Source organism: Lissotriton vulgaris, chromosome 7 (assembly GCF_964263255.1).
Source record: "Lissotriton vulgaris chromosome 7, aLisVul1.2, whole genome shotgun sequence".
NCBI classification, from domain to species: Eukaryota; Metazoa; Chordata; class Amphibia; order Caudata; family Salamandridae; genus Lissotriton; species Lissotriton vulgaris.
This window is the reverse complement of record NC_141695.1, coordinates 1,121,564,935-1,121,582,387: the sequence shown is the minus strand read 5'-3', so window position 1 is coordinate 1,121,582,387 and position 17,453 is coordinate 1,121,564,935.

Sequence of the window (17,453 nt, the reverse complement as noted above, 5' to 3'; positions counted from 1 at the left end):
TCGGACCTTTCTAAGTGGGGCTTTAGGCGGTTAACATGAAGGACCCTCAAAGGGTTCCTTGGAGACCGCAATTTCAAAAGATAGGTGACTTCACTCTTGCGCTCCACCAGCTCATAAAGACCAGTCCACCTGTCCTGCAGTGCACAATGCTCCACATGGGCCATGACCCAATGTTTTTGTCCAGGTTGAAGCTCAATCAGAGTGGCATTCTGATCGTTCCTCCACTTCATCTCTTCCTGGCTGACTTCCAGATTCGCCTGAGCGAGATCCCTGAAACGCCTGGTCTGGTTTCTGAAGCCCAGTATGTAGCTATATACATACTGGGGAGGTTTCCTGGGAGATTGCTCCCAGCCTTCCTTTACAAAACTGAAAGGTCCTCTTACTGGGTGACCATACAAAAGCTCAAAGGGGCTGAATCCTAGAGACTTTTGTGGCATCTCTCGGTAGGCAAACAGAAGGCATGGCAAGAGGACGTCCCACTTACGCCTCATTGGTTCTTCATGATCATGCCCTAAGGGTCTGAGTAAATCTTTTAACCAGCCCATTACCTTGTGGGTGGTAAGGAGTGGTGAACTTGTAGGTAACAAATAATTATTGTGTTCCCATGTGCCTTGGGAACATCCCTGCCATCTGTGCACACTGTAGGTGCTTAAAAAAAGCTTCCAATCGTTGGGTTGTTGAAGTGTTTTTAATTCTTTTAATTCTTTGTCGTCATTATTTTCATGACATTATATTTCCTGGTTTCACATACATCGTACAATTTTGAAATTGCTCCAATGCATTTCGGGTGGTGTACCCTTCGTCTGGGAGCTTCTGAAAACAACAGTAAAACATAGCGGAGTATGAGAATCTTGTCTCATGCGGTAACGATCGCAACATGCGGGGAGGGTTGGTGAAGTGGTTGGTTTGCCGAGTTTAGCTAGGTGATTTAGGCGAGTTTAACTTCGTGTTTGGGAGAATGGGTTCATGCTCGTTAAATGCCAGGTTAGCGTGTTCATTTAAAGCGGGTGCAGCATGCGGGTGAAATGTGTTCTGTGTACATGAACAGAGAGTCATGTTGGATCGGGGTTTAGTGAGCTTACGTGTAACCGGTGAACCACGGCTTCTGAAAGAAATGGGTGTAGGTTTGTTTTAGTGATTGGTATATTATTTCATTTCGATGTGTGCATGAAGCACCTCTATTGTTCGGCGCTGGGTTCGTGATTCGGTACTTACAGAGTGTCGGTGTGCTCCGTATCATGAGGGTGATCTGCTCCGACATTCCTACTCCTAACGGACCAGGAAGTGGATGTGCATTACTCGGAGTGCCTAGATATAGAAAATGGACTGCAGGTGGCGGCCATATTGTGTGAGTGAATTCTACCACGTAACATGCACGGCGTATGGTGCGGGTTCTAGAGCACATATTAACGAACATGATGATGAACCAGATAATAAAATGTAAACAAACATAACAAATAATCAATAATAAATGTTGAGTTCTATGATTATACCCCTGGGTAGATCACCAATCGTATTTCAGGACAGTCTGTACACGGCATATGACACCATAAGGTGTCTTTATAAATAACATGAGTATTCTAAACGGTCATTCAATCCCATAGGTTTCATAGACTGTAGTTTATAAATCCACGTCATCTCTCGTTTCAAAAGTTCTTTGTGATTGTCTATGCCCTCTTTTTTCTCAACAACTTCAAGTACCAGAAACTTGAGTTGTGACACGTTGTGTCTGGACTCTGTGAAATGTACTGCTACGTTGGATCTTGTGCTGTTTGTTCTTATATTTGACTTATGTTCATTAATGCGGATCTTAATTTTCCTCTCAGTCTTACCAACGTATGTGCTGCCACATGGGCACTTGATTAGGTAAATGACATTCTGTGTATCGCACGTGGCGTTGACTTTCAATCTGATTTCATTTCCTTTCATAGGATGGTTTATGGATGAGCCTTTGATGATGCAATTGCAATTGCCGCAGTTCATGCATGGTTGGGTCCCTTTATAATGATGTTTGGTGGTTATGTCGTTGTTGAGGATTTCCTTGATATTCGCGCTGCGGGTGTAGGCGAAGATGGGGGGATTTTTGAATGTGTTCCCAAAGTCTTGTTCTACCGCCAGGATTGGCCAGTGTTTTAAAATGGTCTTTCTGTAAGCTGTGCTGAGTGTGGAGAATCTTGATACTACGACCATTCTGTCTTCTTGCTTCTTGGTGCTTCTGGTCAGTAGTTTTTCTCTTGGGGTGTCTCGAGCTCTTTGTATGGCTTCTTTTATTAGTTCTTCCGGGTAACCTCTATCCTGGAATCTTTTGCCCATCTCGTTCAGGCGCATCTCAACTACTGGAGGGTTGGATAATATCCTTTTCACTCGTAACATCTGTGATGTTGGTAAGTGTCTCTTAAGGGATCCTTGATGAAAACTGGTATATAACAGTGTATTGTTTCTGTCTGTGGGCTTACGGAATAAATCAGTATCAAAGCCAGTTTCTGTAGATGTAATTTTTACATCCAAAAAAGTTATTGTTCTTTGGTTAGTCTCCCACGTAAATTGTATTCTGTCATTTGCCTGGTTAAGGGTTGTTAATGCTTGTTTTAGCGATTCCTCCGTGTTGTTCCAGATGATAAAGACATCATCTATATACCTTGCGTACATTTCTAAGTTGTTCGTCCAATTAGGGTTGTTGTAGATGTTCTCCTCTTCAAAGAGCTTCATGTAAACGTTCGCATAGGTCGGTGCGGCGCAATTTCCCATCGAGGTACCGGATCGTTGCAGGTACCAAGTGTCCTCTTGTCGGAAATAGCTGTGATATAGCGTGAAAACTATTAGCTCCATCAGGAATACCTGCATTTCTTTCTCTATGCCACTTTCAAGAATGGCCTTCTCCATTGCTTCTATCCCTCCGTCATGGGGGATGGATGTGTATAATGATCGTACATCTGCTGTACATAAAATTAGTTGCTGGCCAATGCCCACTTTGATTTGTGCCAATTTCGTTAGAAAATCCGTGGTGTCCTGGATATAACTTCTCATGTTTTTCACTATCGGTTGGAGATATCGATCTATGAATTTCCCCACTGGTTCATGGAGAGATCCTTTTGTTGAAACAATAGGCCTGCAGGGAGGGTCCATTAGGTTCTTATGAATCTTAGGGATCATGGTTATGGTTGGACTTCTGGGAAATGTTTTTGTCAAGTATTTCTTGGTCCTGTCATCGATGATTTTCTTTTCATGTGCTTTATTGATAATTCGAGCCAATTCCTCTTTGTATTGGTTGGTGGGATTGTTAGGAAATTTCAGATATAATAGTTCATCATTGATGTGTTCATCCATCTTCAATTTGTACATGCTGGAGTTCATCACAACTAATGCGCCTCCCTTATCAGCTTTGACGCACTTAATATCGGTGTTCTGTGAGATCCTGCGCAATGTATCAAAATCTTTCTGTGTCATGTTTCTATTGGTTGGTTTGTTGTAATTGAATTTGGATATTATTATTATTATTATTATTATTTATTTTTATAAAAGCGCGATAGTCACCCGGAGGTATCCCAGCGCTAAAGAGACCCTAATTTAGCCAGATCTGAGGAGCACGTGGGGCAAAACAGGAAAGAATACAGAAAAAAAGGAGATCAAGAGACATATGTTTATGGGAAGAGGTGTGTTTTTAGCCGTTTTCTGAAGCGCAAGTATTGTGGCTCAAGTCGCAGGTCATGAGGGAGAGAATTCCACAGACGAGCGGCTTGTACCGAGAAACGTCTTCCTCCTGATCGGGTTTTCCTAAATCTGGGGGTATTGATCAGGTTTTCCGCGTTGGACCGAAGGGATCTAGCGGATATGTAGGGGGTAATGAGTTTGCGGAGGACTGGGGGGCCTTGGTTATGCAGTGTCTTGTGAACAAGACACAGGGCCTTAAATTTGACTCTCTCTCTAATGGGGAGCCAATGAAGAAGTTTGAGAGCTGGTTTAGCGGACGATCTGGCCGGTGTGTTTGTGATGATCCGGGCGGCGGTGTTCTGGATTCTCTGCAATATGGTAAGAGTTGACTCAGGAGCACCCAAATATATCACATTACTAAAATCCAGTCTCGATATTATGAGACCTTGGATTATTAGTTTCTGGGATTTGGGGGGAAGAAGGGGCAGGACTTTCCTTAAAGATTTTAAGAGACCAAAGCAGGTCCCTGCCACCTTTTTTGCCTGCGAAGCGAAAGTCAGATCAGAGTCAATCCAGACACCCAGACTTTTCACTTCTGGTTTAGGGTCCGGGGGAGGACCCAGACAGTTTGGCCAGCTGTCCATGGGGAGTGAAGTTCCTTGGGGAGTATGTCTTGTTTTATTAGTGTCTCAAAGAGGTCGATACTTTTATGGCTTATAGGAGCTTCAAATGTGCTGGGTGGTCTTAATCCCATGAGTTGGTCAGTCCTGTTGCTGGCGGGTGGGGTGATATGGTCAAAGAAATATCTCAACTTGAGTTTTCGTATAAGTTTATAGGTGCTTATTTGAAGTTCCAGGTGGTTAGTCTTGGTGGTGGGTATGAATGATATGCCTCTAGATAGTAATTTGATTTCATGTGGGTTCATGATAGTGTCAGAGATGTTGATGATTAGGTGTTTCTCTTCTTGGGCTTCTTCGAGCCTCTCGTGTTGGATTGTAGGGGTTCTTTTTCTGTGGTTCTTCCTGAGGCCCCTCCTGGGTCGTCTTGGTTGTCTTGGCCTTCCAATAAAAAAGGAACCGCAGTTGGTGGTTCAGTTCTGTTGTTGTCAGTTGTCTGTGCAGTCTCCTGGGTTCGTGGTTGTCCTTCTCTCCTAGGTGGTTGATTAGATGTGTCACTTTCTGAAGAGGATGTATCTGTCTGGGGGTTAAAAGGTTTGTTGCGTCTCCTTTGGGCATACACGTCTGCCCACGTGTATACCTCCCCTAATTTATAATCCTGTGTGTCTCTTTTAAATTTCCTGATTTTCCGGTCGTTTATTTCTTTAGAGTGCTTCTCTATTTGTGTTTTGGTATCTTCCAGGATTTTCGTTAACTCCTCAGGAGTGATCATTTTCGTTAGTTCGGCTTCTACTTCTTTAATTTCCTTGTTGAGTTCAATGATGATGTTCGATAATTCTTGGACAATCAGCAAGATTAGGTCGAGGCTACACTTGTTCAAAATGGCGTTCCATTTTTCTTGGAAGGCTTTCGAATTTTTACAGAGTGATGGTTTCAACGCCAACCGTAACCCTCTGGGAATCCGCATTGACCGGTGGTATTTTAGTAGCGTGCTAGCGTGGAGTTTCTGGTTAATTTCCCGTTTAGATAGATACATTAGTTGTCGAATACTGTCAGGATCCTTCCTAATGAACGGTCAGCAAGAGTTCTCAAAATGAGGAAACAGGACTGGAGTTTGGCTCCTTCCTGGTCCAAGGCGTGGAATTCATGGAATTCTAAGATGGCGGGCGAGCAGGACCACTGCCAGCCTAAGTTGCCAGTCTAGTGTTCTGAACATTCCAGACCGGAGTTCAGGTGAGGCGCGCGCTCTATCAGAGCTGCGCACTTCACCGAGAATTCAGCCCGAGTCAGTTAGATAAATCCTGTCAGAGTAGAAACGTTGTAAAAGAAAAGTTATTTTCAGAATTCCAGAGAGTAAGGAGATATATTCCTAGAATCACCTCAGTTTAATAGTTTCCTGCAGATATTGCCACATAGATGATAACAGTTTGGCAGAAAAAGAGATTTCAGAGCGTCTCAGTCAAGACATCGCATCGCCGTTTCTGGAGCAGGGCAAGCAGTCTTCACGTTGAGAGAAAAAACGGCTTCCTCAGAGCTAAGTGACAATTAAGTCTAGACTGTTTTTTGGCTGAAATTGTATAACGCTACAGCCTGTGACAATTACTATTCAAAAGGAGTACAGTAGCGTTATAGAAGCAGATGTTTTCAAGACTCAGTAACAAGAAATAAAATACGTTCTTCAGGGAAATGTAAATAGTTCGTTTAAAAGGCAATTTAGACAATTAATTGAAGTTAAATGGAAAGGAATGCTTACCTGAATCTAGTGAGGTGAATAACTCGAGCAGGAAAAGCAGCAGTCCTTAAGAAGAAGAAAGACAAGAACTGAACTCATTATAGGATAGTGGAATCCAATACAGATGAGGTATTAACAAGCCAACTATAACAAAGGGGAAGAATAAAAGACACCAAGTTGCATAGCGTGGTAGGTTTATAGTTTTTATGTTAAAGACAGCAACACATATTCTAAGGGAGTAGCTAGAGTGGAATATTAACTGAGTCATTTCATTTTAGTGAGACTGAACACAAAGGCAACTCCAGATAAAGAAACCCCACAGTAGAAAGAAGAGCTACAGGTCTATGCAGTCCCATGGGTATGTAGGTCTAGATATCAATAGAAGAAGGTAGATCAGAGTTAAGGTTATAGGCTAAAAAATATTTGTATGTGTTTAGTATTCACAGGAACCTAGTTTGGCTGATAAAGTCAGAGAAGGTTTCACTGGAGTATCGAGGGACCCGGACCAGTCTCTTCTGTGCTTTTCTTTTCTTATGGTTATTTTCTCCATTTTTCCCCTTCCCTTTTTCTGATTGCTTGGAGTTATGATTCTAATCTAGCTCCGACTGATTGGAGAGAGGGAGTTGGAAAGCAAGCATCTTCTGTTCCTGTGCAAGTCGACATAGAGACAAGAATTGGAAATTCGTGGAGCCCTGACAAATACACTGTTCTTTAGTACGATTGGAGGTGTTTGTCGCTATGTCTTCATTGATTAATGCGTAGATGCGAGCAGTCTCTCCTTCATCAAAAGCCAGGGTGTCATCCCTAGCTTCTGTGGATCTGGCTATTTCGTCATATTGCATGTTTGCGTGCAGCCCTCCGTTGGGCGGATACTGGAAGTGACTAAGTGGTTGATTGGGGGCGCACAACAGATTTCAAACTGTTAGTTCAGGAAGATTCTCGTTTGTTACTTGAAGGTTGGGTGCTACATGCAGGTGGCACGTCCGTCCTACGTGCGTTTAAAGATACAAATAATTATTGTGTTCCCATGTGCCTTGGGAACATCCCTGCCATCTGTGCACACCGTAGGTGCTTAAAAAAAGCTTCCAATCGTTGGGTTGTTGAAGTGTTTTTAATTCTTTTAATTCTTTGTCGTCATTATTTTCATGACATTATATTTCCTGGTTTCACATACATCGTACAATTTTGAAATTGCTCCAATGCATTTCGGGTGGTGTACCCTTCGTCTGGGAGCTTCTGAAAACAACAGTAAAACATAGCTGAGTATGAGAATCTTGTCTCATGCGGTAACGATCGCAACATGCGGGGAGGGTTGGTGAAGTGGTTGGTTTGCCGAGTTTAGCTAGGTGATTTAGGCGAGTTTAACTTCGTGTTTGGGAGAATGGGTTCATGCTCGTTAAATGCCAGGTTAGCGTGTTCATTTAAAGCAGGTGCAGCATGCGGGTGAAATGTGTTCTGTGTACATGAACAGAGAGTCATGTTGGATCGGGGTTTAGTGAGCTTACGTGTAACCGGTGAACCACGGCTTCTGAAAGAAATGGGTGTAGGTTCGTTTTAGTGATTGGTATATTATTTCATTTCGATGTGTGCATGAAGCACCTCTATTGTTCGGAGCTGGGTTCGTGATTCGGTACTTACAGAGTGTTGGTGTGCTCCGTATCATGAGGGTGATCTGCTCCGAGTAATGCACATCCACTTCCTGGTCCGTTAGGAGTAGGAATGCCGGAGCAGATCACCCTCAACAACCCAACGATTGGAAGCTTTTTTTAAGCACCTACGGTGTGCACAGATGGCAGGGATGTTCCCAAGGCACATGGGAACACAATAATTATTTGTATCTTTAAACGCACGTAGGACGGACGTGCCACCTGCATGTAGCACCCAACCTTCAAGTAACAAACGAGAATCTTCCTGAACTAACAGTTTGAAAACTGTTGTGCGCCCCTAATCAACCATTTAGTCACTTCCAGTATCCGCCCAACGGAGGGCTGCACGCAAACATGCAATATGACGAAATAGCCAGATCCACAGAAGCTAGGGCTGACACCCTGGCTTTTGATGAAGGAGAGACTGCTCGCATCTACGCATTAATCAACGAAGACATAGCGACAAACACCTCCAATCGTACTAAAGAACAGTGTATTCGACAACTAATGTATCTATCTAAACGGGAAATTAACCAGAAACTCCACGCTAGCACGCTACTAAAATACCACCGGTCAATGCGGATTCCCAGAGGGTTACGGTTGGCGTTGAAACCATCACTCTGTAAAAATTCGAAAGCCTTCCAAGAAAAATGGAACGCCATTTTGAACAAGTGTAGCCTCGACATAATCTTGCTGATTGTCCAAGAATTATCGAACATCATCATTGAACTCAACAAGGAAATTAAAGAAGTAGAAGCCGAACTAACGAAAATGATCACTCCTGAGGAGTTAACGAAAATCCTGGAAGATACCAAAACACAAATAGAGAAGCACTCTAAAGAAATAAACGACCGGAAAATCAGGAAATTTAAAAGAGACACACAGGATTATAAATTAGGGGAGGTATACACGTGGGCAGACGTGTATGCCCAAAGGAGACGCAACAAACCTTTTAACCCCCAGACAGATACATCCTCTTCAGAAAGTGACACATCTAATCAACCACCTAGGAGAGAAGGACAACCACGAACCCAGGAGACTGCACAGACAACTGACAACAACAGAACTGAACCACCAACTGCGGTTCCTTTTTTATTGGAAGGCCAAGACAACCAAGACGACCCAGGAGGGGCCTCAGGAAGAACCACAGAAAAAGAACCCCTACAATCCAACACGAGAGGCTCGAAGAAGCCCAAGAAGAGAAACACCTAATCATCAACATCTCTGACACTATCATGAACCCACATGAAATTAAATTACGATCTAGAGGCATATCATTCATACCCACCACCAAGACTAACCACCTGGAACTTCAAATAAGCACCTATAAACTTATACGAAAACTCAAGTTGAGATATTTCTTTGACCATATCACCCCACCCGCCAGCAACAGGACTGACCAACTCATGGGATTAAGACCACCCAGCACATTTGAAGCTCCTATAAGCCATAAAAGTATCGACCTCTTTGAGACACTAATAAAACAAGACATATCCAAATTCAATTACAACAAACCAACCAATAGAAACATGACACAGAAAGATTTTGATACATTGCGCAGGATCTCACAGAACACCGATATTAAGTGCGTCAAAGCTGATAAGGGAGGCGCATTAGTTGTGATGAACTCCAGCATGTACAAATTGAAGATGGATGAACACATCAATGATGAACTATTATATCTGAAATTGCCTAACAATCCCACCAACCAATACAAAGAGGAATTGGCTCGAATTATCAATAAAGCACATGAAAAGAAAATCATCGATGACAGGACCAAGAAATACTTGACAAAAACATTTCCCAGAAGTCCAACCATAACCATGATCCCTAAGATTCATAAGAACCTAATGGACCCTCCCTGCAGGCCTATTGTTTCAACAAAAGGATCTCTCCATGAACCAGTGGGGAAATTCATAGATCGATATCTCCAACCGATAGTGAAAAACATGAGAAGTTATATCCAGGACACCACGGATTTTCTAACGAAATTGGCACAAATCAAAGTGGGCATTGGCCAGCAACTAATTTTATGTACAGCAGATGTACGATCATTATACACATCCATCCCCCATGACGGAGGGATAGAAGCAATGGAGAAGGCCATTCTTGAAAGTGACATAGAGAAAGAAATGCAGGTATTCCTGATGGAGCTAATAGTTTTCACGCTATATCACAGCTATTTCCGACAAGAGGACACTTGGTACCTGCAACGATCCGGTACCTCGATGGGAAATTGCGCCGCACCGACCTATGCGAACGTTTACATGAAGCTCTTTGAAGAGGAGAACATCTACAACAACCCTAATTGGACGAACAACCTAGAAATGTACGCAAGGTATATAGATGATGTCTTTATCATCTGGAACAACACGGAGGAATCGCTAAAACAAGCATTAACAACCCTTAACCAGGCAAATGACAGAATACAATTTTCGTGGGAGACTAACCAAAGAACAATAACTTTTTTGGATGTAAAAATTACATCTACAGAAACTGGCTTTGATACTGATTTATTCCGTAAGCCCACAGACAGAAACAATACACTGTTATATACCAGTTTTCATCAAGGATCCCTTAAGAGACACTTACCAACATCACAGATGTTACGAGTGAAAAGGATATTATCCAACCCTCCAGTAGTTGAGATGCGCCTGAACGAGATGGGCAAAAGATTCCAGGATAGAGGTTACCCGGAAGAACTAATAAAAGAAGCCATACAAAGAGCTCGAGACACCCCAAGAGAAAAACTACTGACCAGAAGCACCAAGAAGCAAGAAGACAGAATGGTCGTAGTATCAAGATTCTCCACACTCAGCACAGCTTACAGAAAGACCATTTTAAAACACTGGCCAATCCTGGCGGTAGAACAAGACTTTGGGAACACATTCAAAAATCCCCCCATCTTCGCCTACACCCGCAGCGCGAATATCAAGGAAATCCTCAACAACGACATAACCACCAAACATCATTATAAAGGGACCCAACCATGCATGAACTGCGGCAATTGCAATTGCATCATCAAAGGCTCATCCTTAAACCATCCTATGAAAGGAAATGAAATCAGATTGAAAGTCAACGCCACGTGCGATACACAGAATGTCATTTACCTAATCAAGTGCCCATGTGGCAGCACATACGTTGGTAAGACTGAGAGGAAAATTAAGATCCGCATTAATGAACATAAGTCAAATATAAGAACAAACAGCACAAGATCCAACGTAGCAGTACATTTCACAGAGTCCAGACACAACGTGTCACAACTCAAGTTTCTGGTACTTGAAGTTGTTGAGAAAAAAGAGGGCATAGACAATCACAAAGAACTTTTGAAATGAGAGATGACGTGGATTTATAAACTACAGTCTATGAAACCTATGGGATTGAATGACCGTTTAGAATACTCATGTTATTTATAAAGACACCTTATGGTGTCATATGCCGTGTACAGACTGTCCTGAAATACGATTGGTGATCTACCCAGGGGTATAATCATAGAACTCAACATTTATTATTGATTATTTGTTATGTTTGTTTACATTTTATTATCTGGTTCATCATCATGTTCGTTAATATGTGCTCTAGAACCCGCACCATACGCCGTGCATGTTACGTGGTAGAATTCACTCACACAATATGGCCGCCACCTGCAGTCCACTTTCTATATCTAGGCACTCTGAGTAATGCACATCCACTTCCTGGTCCGTTAGGAGTAGGAATGCCGGAGCAGATCACCCTCATGATACGGAGCACACCGACACTCTGTAAGTACCGAATCACGAACCCAGCGCCGAACAATAGAGGTGCTTCATGCACACATCGAAATGAAATAATATACCAATCACTAAAACGAACCTACACCCATTTCTTTCAGAAGCCGTGGTTCACCGGTTACACGTAAGCTCACTAAACCCCGATCCAACATGACCGTCTGTTCATGTACACAGAACACATTTCACCCGCATGCTGCACCTGCTTTAAATGAACACGCTAACCTGGCATTTAACGAGCATGAACCCATTCTCCCAAACACGAAGTTAAACTCGCCTAAATCACCTAGCTAAACTCGGCAAACCAACCACTTCACCAACCCTCCCCGCATGTTGCGATCGTTACCGCATGAGACAAGATTCTCATACTCCGCTATGTTTTACTGTTGTTTTCAGAAGCTCCCAGACGAAGGGTACACCACCCGAAATGCATTGGAGCAATTTCAAAATTGTACAATGTATGTGAAACCAGGAAAAATAATGTCATGAAAATAATGACGACAAAGAATTAAAAGAATTAAAAACACTTCAACAACCCAACGATTGGAAGCTTTTTTTAAGCACCTACGGTGTGCACAGATGGCAGGGATGTTCCCAAGGCACATGGGAACACAATAATTATTTGTATCTTTAAACGCAGGTAGGGCGGACGTGCCACCTGCATGTAGCACCCAACCTTCAAGTAACAAACGAGAATCTTCCTGAACTAACAGTTTGAAAACTGTTGTGCGCCCCCAATCAACCATTTAGGAACTTGTGGGTAACACCACACTCCTTTCACAGAGACTTCATATAATTAGAACGCTTTCCTGTTCGTGTGTGTGCTTGCCGCCGTACCTGTTGGGATCGGCTTCAGCTCCTGTTCTTCGCCTGGGCATTGTTGTAGCCCCCACTCCTCGCGCTGCCTGGAGGCAGCGCTGATCTCTGTGGCGTTCTGTCATGGGGCGTGTGGGCTGCTCACAGGACGGGCATTGTAGCGCTGCAGGGACTCACTCTCCCAGGAGTACCTGCTCGGCCTTGACCACCTGGCCTGCGCACCTGTGAGCCCCGCCCCCGGACCGGCAGCAGGCTGTAAAGGTCCCGCCTGCTTCAGCATCTTTGGGGCGCTTTCCTGTTCATGTGTGTGCTTGCCGCCCGTACCTGTTGGGATCGGCTTCAGCTCCTGTTCTTCGCCTGGGCATTGTTGTAGCCCCCACACCTCGCGCTGCCTGGAGGCAGCGCTGATCTCTGTGGCGTTCTGTCACGGGGCGTGTGGGCTGCTCACAGGACGGGCATTATAGCGCTGCAGGGACTCACTCTCCCAGGAGTCCCTGCTCGGCCTTGACCACCTGGCCTGCCCACCTGTGAGCCCCTCCCCTGGACCGGCAGCAGGCTGTAAAGGTCCCGCCTGCTTCAGGATCTTTGGGACGCTTTCCTGTTCTTGTGTGTGCTTGCCGCCCGTACCTGTTGGGATCGGCTTCAGCTCCTGTTCTTCGCCTGGGCATTGATACTGACACCGATATCTACAGTGAAGATCCACTGCCCTTGGACAATTTTCCCCTACTCCTCAGAGACACTCCACCGCTCCCTGGTACAGCAACCATCGGTCCTTCACCTAATGTGTTGTCTTCATGCGCTCCTTGCACAGGACCAGACGTTGAAAATGTGCCTTGTGCTCCAGCTAGGGAGTTGCCTAAAAGGAAGGGCAAGATGCTACACATGACCAAAGCCCCTGGCCCACCACCATCTAAAAGGAGAAGGGGGGGGGTGCACTTCAGAGAGGTGAGCTTAGCCATTCCGAGTTCGGTAAATCCCTGAAAAGTAAGACCACTGTTGTAACTATGATTAAGGCCCCAGCACCATCTGACATAGTGCCAGCTGCAATAGCACCTCTAGACACAAATGTTATATTGCCTGATACCAACCTATTAAGTGAAGCTGGGGTAGTTTCCCCCCTTTGTCAAGAAGCCTTACCACTCTCTGGTACCCCGTGGGATTCCATAGATCAGCTATTTAGGTCCTTTATGCTTCCTATATTGGATATTCTAAATAGGGTGGAACAACGACTTGGTAATTTAGAGGCATTGTATGTTGATAAAGTTGGGGTAGGGCCTTCTACGAACATTCTAAGGCCCACCACTTAATCGATGATTCCACCTCAGACTCCAACTGCCCTTGCCCTTACTCTGGTTGCCTCTAAGGGTCCTAACAATGGCAATATTGGAGCGAACAAACCTTCTGGCAATAACAAACCGAGAGCAGCAGTTGTTCTCAAGAGCTCCAGTAAGGATAATAATACAGCTAACAATCCCCCCAGTAATATCCAATGGAAAACTTCGGCATCCCAGCATGCCCAAGTGCCTGTGGCAACAGCGGCAAAATCTATAGCCCAGGCTGCTAGAGAACCACAGAAGGGAGGGGATAACCCCAGCGTCACGAACCAGCAATTGCGAAGGGGAAGGTTGAGCTTGCCCACTAATGATAAACTACAGGGCCATAATGTTGAATTACCCCCCGAGGCTGTGCTTTTCGTAGTCGTACTCACAGGAGTCCCTACTTTAGAGGCAGGTAAAAGGGAGGGGCATCCCCAGCTAAAAAACAAAATTCTCCACTGGCTAGGACAAAATAGACCACTCCCATACTACATTAACGGAGAGATAGTCCACGTCAGGCGCCTCCCTTGGTTGGGCAGCAGGGAAAAAACTTCAAGGGAGATATTGTAGTAATAAACTTTAGGGACCCAGAGGCAGTCAGATGTATACTAACAGGGTCCTCGGGGAACTTGAACACTGCCATAGTCCCACACGATCTAACATATTTTTATCCAAGATCGCTTGTGACTCCCCCTTTTTTCCCCGTAGGGCTTGCTGATCCTCACCGCAATAAGAATGCGTACATGCCACCCTATAACAGATACACGGGTCAACCGCCTAGGCCCTTGCCTACTGGGAACACATCGGGTTGGAATACAGTCCCTGTTGGTGGCCACAGCATGCTTCCAGGGGGGTCGGACCATTTGTATGGGAACAGGAGTATGGAGCACTTGATCCATTTTACCCCGTTGGAGATTTCTAACAGATATGGTGTTCTTTCCTGTTTCGATGGCTGTGATTGACTTCCCGTTTCCACCACCCCTCCCTTAACTAGTTCAAAGGTGGGTAAAGGGGAGCTAGCTTGGGTGGACGCACAGAGTGGGACTAGGTTGATGTCTATATTCCCCCAATCTACCACTGCTCTCTCTATATCCCAAATGGCCAAATCCCCCACATTTAGCCATGACTCATTTAAGGGACAAATGTGCCCAGATTCAGGCGACCCAATCGTAGGAACTGCTACATCTTCCAACCAGTCAATTGAGCCACCTAGCCGACAAAGCAGACATTTAGCGGCCCTATCATGGAATGTGGCGGGTTTGGCTACAAAATTAGACAGCACTGATTGGTGTGATTTTGTGGATACTCATGGAATCTGTATATTTCAGGAAACATGGGCTACGACCGCCCTCCATAGAATGGGGTATGTTACCTACACTGAACTCGCCATAAAGGGTGCTAGAGGCAGGCCATCTGGTGGCCTGACTATATGGGTGGGTGTCCATCTTGGGTTTTCTGTTAAAAGGATTAGCACTAATAGCTGTGACTTATTATGCATTCTCTTAGCTTGCCCAAAAACACCTAAATTGGCAATTATTAACATTTACTCACGTCCTGTTCATGTGGGAGGGACCTCACAGACTCTAGAAGCCTTAACTAATTTATTGAATAGTCTCCTTAACGAGACTAAGGTGTTAATAGGGGGAGACTTTAACTGCAACTATGAACCACTTGGGGGGGGCCATTCAGATATCATCAGACGAGGATGACGTCTGCCAGATTCCATTCCCTAATGTCTACCAAACTAAATCCTGGTCACCTATGGTCAAGCAGCTCACATCCTTAACGTATACACATTCACTTAGAGCATGTAACGGTCGGTTTCCAGGGGATAGCCCAGGAAAGTGTACTTATAATGGAATGGGCCATTCGTCAATAATTGACTATTTTATGGCTAGCTTGTCTTTATGGCCAATGATTTGTAACTTCCAGGTACATGATCGCTCGGAAAGTGATCACAACCCTTTGGTAGTAGAGTTGGATCTGCCACAGCCTGAGGCGGTGCCACAAGAGGCTGACGCTGTATCAAGTAATATTAGAATTATACAGGGTGGGAAAAGAATCCGTTGGGCCACTATTAAGTCCTCACCAGAAAATCCGGCTTTCCTGTACAATAGTGTAATTCCCCAGCTAGAGCGGGTGCTAGCATTGAATGAGAGTGCCTCAAATTTTGCGGCAGGCGCAAAGGCTGTAGAAATCCATAAAGAATTAATGAAGACCCTGGCAGGCAGTTTTTACAAATCCTCCAACCAGAGCCAACGGCAGCCACGGGACTCTAATCCCTGGTATAACCAGTCATGTAGGAGGGCAAAAACTATTTTAGTATCTGCTCTCAAAACAGGCAGTATGACTTCCATTATGACTGCAAGGAAGGCTTATAAGGATCTCCTGTTCCATGCAAAATCTGAATGGGAAACTGAGAGATGGCAGGCAATCAAACAGGCACTGATTGTGAAAGATGCATGATCCTTCTGGAATCTAGTTCACACCGGGAAGGCAGAGGGCAAGTCTAAGATCGACCCTAACATCGCTGAGGAAGTTTGGTGTGCTTACTTCAAAGATCTTTACTCTAGTCCTGCTTCCCTAACTCTTGAGCTACCAAGTTCTCCTCTGTGGTTGGATCCTAGCTGGTGCCCTCCTTTATTTACTTTGTCGGAAGTGACACTAGCGGTATTAGCACTGAAACCTAATAAGGCCCCGGGCTGGATAGGATTCCTGGTGATCTTTATAGAGATGAGTTGAAGATATGGGTCCCCTACTTGACTGTCCGATTTAATGCCATTTTGGATGGACAAGAACTCCCTAGCACCTGGCTGGGGGCCGAAATCATCCCGGTTTAAAAAAAGGGCTCCCCGCTGGTACCATCAAACTACAGGCCAATTAGCCTTATTGATGTCACACAAAAAATTTATGCCAGACTCCTTTTACAACGCCTGCAAGATTGGATTACAGAAAATAATATTCTCTCCCACCTGCAAGCAGGGTTCAGAGCCAAAACATCGACCATCGACCAATTACTACGGCTCCAGGTACTTTATTGGAAGCATGTGGTCTTGGATGGGGGTAGCCTGTATCTAACATTTGTGGACCTCAAATCCGCCTTTGATATGGTGGATAGGAACCAATTGTGGAGCATACTAATCAACATGGGGATGCCTCTCTACCTGTGCCATCAACTTAAAAGACTCCATGAAGGAACCTTCGCGAAGGTACGCTTTGGTAAATCTGGCCAGCTGTCTAGGGCATTTCCAATCAAGAAAGGGGTTAGGCAGGGGTGTGTACTTGCCCCCACACTATTTTCCCTCTTTCTAAATGGCCTTATAGAAGATCTGACCAGCGCAAAATATATTGGTGCCCCTAATTTAGCTGGCGCTAAATTCCCTGCACTAATGTTTGCGGACGACACCCTGCTGCTTTCAAAAACACCAATGGGGATGCAGCGGGTGTTAGACCAATTTACCGAATTCTTTAAGAAAAGGAACCTGGTGATCAACATAGATAAAACAAAGTACATGGTGTTTAACGCCAGCACAATTAATTGCCCCCACCCGAAAATGGATGGACGACCCCTGGAAAGGGTAAATAACTTTGTCTACCTAGGTTTGACACTGAACGATAAAATGGGGTGGGACACTCAAATGTCTAAGGCTAATCTAGGGCTGTCAGAGGCCACGGGGGAATCTTAAAAGTGCAGAAAACTTGTGTGCATAAACTAGTGAGTGCTCCGCTAGAAATATACAAAGTTCAAGCCAGATCTTCCACCCTCTACGGGGCGGAACTTTGGGGGCACCGACCAGTAAATGAGATCGGTGTTACCGAGAATAACTTTGTTAAGGCAGCTGCTCACTCTGCCAAAAAGCACACCGCTAATACCATTACGGCTGGATTTAAATCTGAGGCCAATTGCA